Source organism: Manis javanica, chromosome 5 (genome assembly GCF_040802235.1).
Source record: "Manis javanica isolate MJ-LG chromosome 5, MJ_LKY, whole genome shotgun sequence".
Lineage (NCBI taxonomy): Eukaryota > Metazoa > Chordata > Mammalia > Pholidota > Manidae > Manis > Manis javanica.
In genome coordinates this window covers 167,022,437-167,031,209 of record NC_133160.1, presented here as the reverse complement: position 1 = coordinate 167,031,209, position 8,773 = coordinate 167,022,437, and the positions used below count along the sequence as shown (strand labels likewise).

Sequence of the window (8,773 nt, the reverse complement as noted above, 5' to 3'; positions counted from 1 at the left end):
ACGAGGTCCCTAAGGCTGGGACGCCCCCGCCGGTGTCCGTGCCGCGCGGCGCCGCGCCCCCCGCCCCCGCAGCCCCAGGCGTGGGCGCGGGGCTCGACCCACCGCGTTCACGGCCGCTGCGTGCTCAGCCCGATGCCCGCCGGCTGCGGGAGCCTCCCTGCCAGAGGAGAGCTGACCCTGCTTCCACCGTGGGTGCCCCCCCTTTCCCCCGGGCACCCTTGAGGAGAGCCTGCTGTGCTCTCGTGCTGTCCGGACGCAGGGCGCAGCGGCTACCTGCCCGCGCGAAGCTTCAAGTCCAGCAGCCTTTAAAAGAAGGCGAGAGAAAAGGCGCTCAGGTCTCAGCCTCCAAATTCTTCCTCTTGAGAGCAATAGTGAAAGAGACGGCCTGCAAGTCCCGGGTTCAAATCCCAACTCTCCCGACAGCTTTACATCCTGGCGGCACGACCTTGGGCAAAGAAGTCCCCTCACCTCTCTGAGTCTCAGAATTTTCATTAGTCAAGGTGGAGAAGAGCATACACGAAGCTCAGAGCCTCATCTACCGTGTAGACAGTTGTGAGAGTCAGGCAGCGATAGTGGGACAGTCTGGAGATGGTGCGCGCGCATTTAATTCCAGCGTTTTTTCCTGCTTCTTGTTCTCCTGGTACCATTTTCGGAGAACCTCCCTCCACCGCACGGCCCTCCTCCCACCCACACACTTTTGACCTTCTGAAAGGAAGATGTACCTAGAACAGACCCTCTCTGAGAAGAGAAGGGGACCACGTTGCTAAAGTCCCCCTAATCAGGGACTCAGATGATGCTCTTGCAAAAAAAAACATTGCCACCTAGTAAGGGCAGATATGGTTCCAGGGAGCAGCGTAAACGGGAAGCGCAGTTTCTACAAGAATAACCACTGGATGATTATTTCAAAGCTCCGGAAGGAGCAAGGCTGATTTCCAATGCCTTCCTGTTGGAGGCTGGAGGTCAGGGTGCATAGACATAGGACAGAGGCAGGGAGGAGATGCTGAGCTAGGGCCACTGGTCAACGAAGAGAAGTGGAGTCCAGGAAGACCATGTCAGCCACAGGACTAGTAGCCAGGCAAACGTGCCCACCACTGAGGTAGCAAGAGCTGGGCAGAGAGAATGTCAACCCGGAGATGGATCACCACCAGCAGCTTCTTTCCCCTCGTCTATGCTGCAATACTGGGTCTCATTCCTGATGAGGGAGCTTGCTGCCTGGATATCTAGTGGCAGAAGGAGCCAAATCAGGAAAATCTTTAAATTCTAAGTATTGGAGAATCAGAAGTCTAAGTAAGTATTAGAATTTTCCCTAAAATTTAGCCCAAATTGCTGCCTTTCCTTCTAACTTCTACTCATGCATCCTTGTTGTGCTCCCTTGAGTCACATAGAATTGTTGAAAGAGTACCTCTGGGTTTCCTGGAAATTTCTCTGCAGTTAGAGCTGGTTATAAATCCCAGCTCGGTCATGAAGAAGCTGTGAGCCTGCCCCCTAACCTGCCAAACCTCAATTTCTCATGTAAAAATCTCTGAATAGTAGGACCTACCTCACGAGCAAGTTGTCAACATTAAACAAGAGAAAGCAGCTGAAGGCTTAGCATAGACCCTGTGGTTTATACTTTGCAGGACCCCAAATTCAGTGAGATAAAATGTTTTGTGGAGGGTCCAGAGTGGGGGTATTTACAGCCAGGAAAAGGGCCACACAGGATAGAATCCACTCCTATAGTAGCCCTTAAATCGCGGTTCCTAAAAGTCTTATGATGCAGGGAGAGTTCACCCCGAAATGCTATTTCTGGACATTCAGCCAGTGCACATTTCCTACTCTTAACAGCTGCCCATCGTGTCTCCTTCGCCATCCTGCAGGTTAGTTTGCCTAAATTCTTTTTCAGTGTTCCGTGGATCGCCTCTTTACAGGCTGAATAATGTCCCCTCAAAAGTTGTGTTAAAGCCCTAATCCCCAGTCTATATGGATGCAGATTAACACCGGTGAATATGACCTTATTTGGAAATAGGGTCTTTGTGGATTTAGCGATGTCACTAGGTGAGCCCTAATCTAATGATTGGTGTCCTTAGGAGATTCAGAGAAGAAAATGCCATGTGCAGACAGAGATAGAGAAAAAAAAGGGCCACGTAAAGACAAAGAACAAAACTGGAGTTATGCTGCCACAAGACACTGAATGCCTGGGGCTATCAGAAACTGGAAAAGGCAGGAAAGGATCCTTCCCTTTAAGTTTCAGAGGGAGCTTGGCCCTGACACCCTGATTTCAGACTTCTGTGCTTCAGAACTGTGAGACAATATATTTGCTACAGCAATCCTAAAACTAATACAAGCTCCCAAATATGATTATCTAGCATACAGGAGAGAGGAGAAGTCACGTGAACAAAACCAGTCATGGACTATAAAGGATGGGAGCTAATGTTCACATTTACTGAGTGCCTGTTTAGTGTGGGCACAGGCTAGGTGCTGAGGACAGAGGGAGGGACAAGATAAGGCTCTGCCCTCTGGCTGGCAGGTGGTGTTGGGAGGCATTCATGTCGCTGAGGATTGTAGACCTCAAACAACGAATGAAATATATAAGTAATCTTAGGGAGTGCTAGAGGCCAAGGAGAAAATAAAACTGGGTAGTGTGGTATGCAGGGGGTGCAAAGCAAGAAAGGACTATCTGAAAAACTCAGTGAAGAGGACTCTGAAGATCAGCTCCAAACCTGAAAAGGAACAGCACAGGAAGATGGAAGAGAACTTTACATATAGGCAAGAGCATGTGCAAAGGCCTTGAGTGAGATGGGACCAGTTAGGCATGTTTGAGGAAGACAAGGAAGGGCAGTGCAGGTCAGATCATCCTAGGTATTTACAAACTGTGTGATTTTAGGGAGTCATTTCCCCCATTATGCCAGTGAGGACCCTGTGGTTGAGAGGGAGGTGCTTGACTACACTGTGTCTCGGAAAAGGGCCCGGTCTCTAACCAGCTCAGGAACTCCCTGCTATTGCTAGGGTGTATTGGCAAAGACATGTAAATCTCAGGCATTTCAAGACTATGCATAAACAGGAGACCCAAGGAAATAGCTTATTTTGGTTCTTTAAAGTATTTCAGTAATTTCTAGTGACTTCTCTGTGCCTTAAGTTTGCTCATCTGTTGAAAGAGGGATAAATGTCTCTTTGCCCTGGGTCCCCAAGGTCGTATTTATCGCCCTCGTACTCAAATTCAGGACTTTTCCCAGTCCTGGGGCAAAGAGGATGGAAGCTGCAGAATCCAAATCCTCATCCCCTTACTCATTTGTACCAGCTATGTGACCTTGGGCAAGTAATTGCTGTCTCTGAGACGCTTTTGTCAACAAAGGGAGTACTTGAGCAACCTTTCCTGAGATTGTTAGGGTGGGGGAGGGCGCCCGAGGGCGCCCGTGCCTCCCAGCGTTCCTGCTGCCTTTCGGGCGTTCGGGGCTGATTAGGCCCCGCTGGACCGCCGGGGAGGCTGAGCAACAGCTCGGTGGGCCTGCCTGGAGCCAAGAGCAGCGCATTGGGCATGCGCGCCGGTAGAGCCCTGCGGGGCCGACTAGAAGCCGTCCCGGCCCGGGGCTGCAGTACCGCCGGCGGCTTGTGTGTCGCTAGTGGCCGGCCCTCCGCTTCGTGCGAGTAGAGCTCTACCCGGCGCCTGCGGGCGAGCCGGCGCCTGAGTTCACCTGGCCGTCCGCGCGGCAGCCTGGGCGCCCCTAGCCCCACCCCCTCCCTTGGGCTGTGCTGCTTTGCTTTGGTTTCTCTAGGCGGGGGCAGGAGCGGCGGGGCCTTGACTCGCGCTGCTGGCCCTACCGAGACTTCCCAGTGTGCTCTCCCGACCAACGTTTGCAACGTTTGAATTTAACCAAATGCAAATGTAGCCCCGGAGGATCCAGAAGGGTAGAGTTGCGCCAGGATTAATTAGCACATTGCCAGGCACACAACAGACCTACCTGGCTTATGGGACCAAGCTGGTCCCAGCTGCCAGCGTCCCTTGCCTAGACCAGGGTTGGGCAGAGCGTGATGGGGACAGGGGCTGGTCTCGTTTCCCGACGGAGGGGATGGGTACAAAAATGGGGAAGGACGTTCAGAAACATTCGTAGCAATCGGACGCAGCTTTGGCGTCCGAAAGCAGGATCCGCGGCCCGGGGTGTGGTAATTCGGGTGGGCTGTACTCTAACTCAAGGGGTGGCCGCTCGTCACTCAGCCTGCATTCTAGCCACAGGCAGTGGGCGCGTGTAGGTTCAGAAAGGATAGGGGTGGGGGAAAGACCTGGCCTTCCCTGTAGACGGGCCTTCCCTGCTGCCAGTAGCCTCCTGCCTCACCTCCCTGCTTCTACTCCTCAGCGCCTCCCATCCACACCGCAGCAAAGGAGATCGAGTCACTCCCCAGCCGGAGAGCCCTTGCAGGACCCTGCAGTCCCACACTGCCTCTGACGGCATATCTCGGGCGCCTTCTCACTCCTGTGCTCGCTGCCGCCCTGACTCCCAATGCACTGTTGAGGTGCTAGGCTTCCCGGTCCTAAGGCCCTTGCACTTGTTCCCTTTGCCTACATCTCTCATCTTTTTTGCCTCAACGCAAAAAAGCACCTCCTCAGAGCTTTTCTAACCCTTTCATCTCTCATGGCCATTACCTCACTCTGTCACATGTCTGTGATGTGTGTTCTTCATAAGGAACTGAAATTATTTATTGTTTACTTGGCTCTTTCCATTCTTCTCTACTGCAAGATTAGTCTGTCTGGTTCACCTTGATATTTCCAATGCTTAAGGCAGAGGGCCTGGCACTCATTTGACACCCTTATTCATTGAGTTAGCATTTATTAATTCAAGAAGAAAAATGTGATTTGAGTGACTAGGGCAGGAAAGCAGATTTGGAATCCCCAGGTCTGTATATTGATACTAAAATTTTCATCCACTCTTTCATCTCTAAATTTTATCATCTGGGAAAATTAGGGGGGTAATGGTAATATCTATTTCATAGGAGAATGAGATGAGTTCATTTTTGTCAAAGATGTGAAGTAACACTGATTGAAAGCCCCACACACCTTAGCTATTCATCAGGTGGGATGGGCTAGGAGGCACTCTAGTAACCCCCAAACCTCACTGGCCTCAAAAGACAAGGGTTTATTTTTCACCCACACTGTGTCCACCATGGGTTGGCAGACGACTGGCCTCCATGATATCTTCAGTCCAGAAACCAAGCTGGCAAAGCAGCCACCGACCTGAAGTGTTGCCAGTTGCCAAAGCAAAGAGGAGAGCTTGGCTTAACTGAGCCCTGACTCTCCGAACTTCCAGCCGGAAGTGGCAAAGGACTTCCACTCACATTTAATTGAGTAAAGCAAGTCACACAGCCACACCTAAAGGGAAGAGATAGCAGTGCTATCCTACCATGTGCCTTGGAGAACTGGAAATGTTTCTTAAACAATAACAGCTATTATTATTATTTTTATTATTCATTCCCAGAGTCTCTTTTCTACTGCTCTGGGAAGTCCATGTGCATCAAGAATGACAAAACTCTGGAAAGGGTGAGCTTACCTAGATACTCAGCCTTTTCCTGTTCTTGGATATGGCCCATGACTCTTGCTATATGTCTCAGAAGTGTGTTGGTAACAAATATGCTGAGGTCTGCTTGTTCTTTCTTCACAAACTCTGTGTGGTGCTAGGTAATACTAAAGGGCAAGATGCATGAGAACAGGCATCATTTTTATTTTACTCACTTTCGTATGTTGAGCTTCTAGCACAATGGCCAGCACAATTTAGTAACTCAGTGACTGCTTGGCAAGCCTATTTTATGTGGCTGGTCATAAGGATTGTAGCCCCAAGAATTTATCTTTTCAGTTTATCCAGGAACCCTGTAAAGAAAAAAATTGGACCATTCATTTATTTAGCAGACAAGTTAAGTAGGATGGAAACACTGTTACTTCAACAACGGGCACTAAAAATCCTCTCGGAGAGAAACTGTCTTTGTTAAGGAAAATAAAATGCTAGACCTTGACTCTAGGACCTCACCTTACTTACCTAACAGAGAGATGACTCCTTGTGCAGAATGAACAATGTAACTGAGGGACTGGAGGTTCTGAAGGCTTGTGAGAAAAGGTGGGAGAAGCCAGAAGGTGATGGCTGGAGAATTCACCCTGAGGTGAAAGGTGGCCTGTGATCATTTCCCAGAAGCTGGGGTGTCACAGAATTTTAAGAACAGGCTGTACAATAAATGTTTTTCTCTCTTGCATGTCAACACCCTCTGTTGTTCCACCTCTTTGGGAAAAGTCTGATACATACAGCGTATGTTCATGGTTATGTCAGAGGTGCCAGGTTTCTCCAAATGGCTGCTCTCCCCCGCTTCTTTAGAAGAAGCCTATTGTTTGTTATTGGGGCGTATCACCTCTGCGGCCTTCTTCAAGCTCCATTTCTTAATGGTACTCCATGAAGCACTGATAGCCCACCAGCACTTACAAGCGTTTCAAGTTTACAGTGGTAGCAGAGTCTTCTAGTTGTTCACCCAAATCTGCTTCCCCTTTTTGCTTAGCAATAACCTTCTTCCAATTTCCTGCTGCTCAGAAAGAAAAACGAAATTTTCAAATCTTGATTGTAGCTAGATGTGATCATGTCACTAACAGCTAGTCAATGGGAATTAAGTGGCACTACAGTACGTGTAAGACCCAGAAGTATTCTTAAAGGAAGGGGTATGCAATTCATTTGTCCGTTTCCTCTTCCTACTGGATTAAAGGGATGAAGAGGCAATGGCTGGAGCTTCAACAGCAGGGACCATAAAGTGGATATAACTTGCTGAGGATGGTGGAACAAAAAGGCAGAAGGAACCTGGGTCCCTGATAATGGTGTTGCTACTATACTTGCCATCCACTGTTTACTCCCTGACTTAATTTACTTAGGAGGGAAATGAACCGCTATTTTTTGACCTTCTGTTACAGCAAAACCTAATATGAACTGATCTAGTATTGTTTGGGACATTAAAGGATGGGAATGGGCAAAGCATGATATGAAAAATGAACAGTATGTGTTGGATTATGTACAAACCAAATAATTGAGCAGAAGTAACAACTCAGTGAAAAGTCTGCAAAAGAAAAAGATGTAATCTTTCTTTTCCCAGCCAAACCCTACAAAAATTCCCAGATATAAAGCAAGGGCTAGTGCATCTTTTACTAGAAGTCGGAGGTTCTTGACATTTTATTAGAATCTTAGTGTAAAATGATGTATCTTCTCTTCTTGCTCCATTTAAATAGACAGCCTTGAGAGTTTCATGTGCATATCAGGGCTCGTGATGGACAAATGAGCACATTTAGAATCAGGCACTCAGCTGCCATGCCATCCACTCAGCTGAACCTCTGTCCCCAGCAGGGTTAAGATCAGTATGAAGTCTTGAACCGTTTCTTCAGAATTTGGCTATTTGATGAGTACACATAATGACTAATAGATGAAATGAGAAGGCAAAGAGAATGCTGACATTGAGATGCAAGGAAATAGCAAAAAATTAAAATTTTTCAGTATTTCCGTGTCTCAAGATCAATTTTCCTAGTGACCTGAGGTACAGATATATGATCCATATTCAGGTATTATATCAAGATTCCTCAAGTAATTAAAAATAATAAAAAAGAGAAAATTATATCCAATATTATCATTTTGCCCAGTTTGGCTTTACATTTATCGGAAATAAAGACTACCTACACGGAATGTGCTGTTTACAGAGAAGTGCTTGCAAATGCCCCTCTGAATCATTTATAAATGAAAATACGAAAATTGCAGGTAAGAAACCAGTTAATTTTAAATGAAAAATGCAAAAACTCCAAAACTCCAGTCATGAAAACTGCATTTCCAGTGCTGCAGAATATACATTGCATTTTGATCTATATTTTATACAAATTTTATTCTCAAGCCAAAGCATGTCTGATTTTTAAAGCATAGTGAATGATTTTACTTTTAATTCTATGAGATTTAATTTAAGTGTAAATTTCCAGAACTGGAATTAGTGATGAAGAATGTATCTACTTGGTTAACTTTACAGAGTTTGCCAGATAACATTTTCAAAGAGTTGCAGTAATTCCAGTCCCCATTGTTATTAACTTCTTACAGAACCTGTAAGGCTTTCCGGCCCCTCACCCCCTAGCTAGGACTGGCATTAACATTCTTCTGAACTTTTCAGCACCAGTTGGGTGAAAAACAGGTTAACTCATTGTTACTTTAATTAGCATTTTCCTGATAATTGTGAAAATGGGCATTTCAATTGTCTACTGGCATCAGGATTTCCCCTTCTATAGGATGGCTTATTTTTATCCTGTGACTTTTTTTCAGTTGGATTCTTTGTCCTTACATTATTGATTTATGGGAGTTATTCAAGTAGCATATAGAGGAATCGTTTACCTGATAGATGTGCTTCAAAGATTTTTCACACTCTGTTCTTTGCTTTCTGACTTTCTGTCTTTTTTTGTCATGGTTTACATATTTATGTAGTCAAAGGTTTCTTCATTTCCTTTCTTGAGAGTCCTCTCTTGCTTGAGAATTTCCTCAAACGCACACCCCACTGCCACAAATGCCACGGGCATACAAATATTTTAATGTGAATAGTTACTGTTATCTTTAAATATTCAATTCTCATGGAAAATATTTTTATGTAGGTGAGAGGAAAGGCAGGCCTCCCCATTCGATACGCAATTGTATTCCAGCAATCTTTATTTAAATAAAATACCCTTTTCCTGTTGGCATGTAATAACACCTTTATCACATTTTAAGTTCCTATTTGTGAATTTCGAGTATATGTCTTACAATGGCTTTTG

The 8,773-nt window shown here is 46.3% G+C and overlaps 1 long non-coding RNA gene across 1 annotated transcript in view; it reads left to right on the top strand.

Moving 5' to 3' along the window:
- Positions 1 to 100: 100 nt before the first annotated feature.
- Positions 101 to 8,773, top strand: part of LOC140849665 (uncharacterized) — a 123,343-nt gene continuing 114,670 nt past the window's right edge. Inside the window, exon 1 of the long non-coding RNA XR_012131819.1 lies at positions 101 to 1,287. This is a non-coding gene — a long non-coding RNA (uncharacterized lncRNA). The remainder of the gene's footprint in view (positions 1,288 to 8,773) is intronic.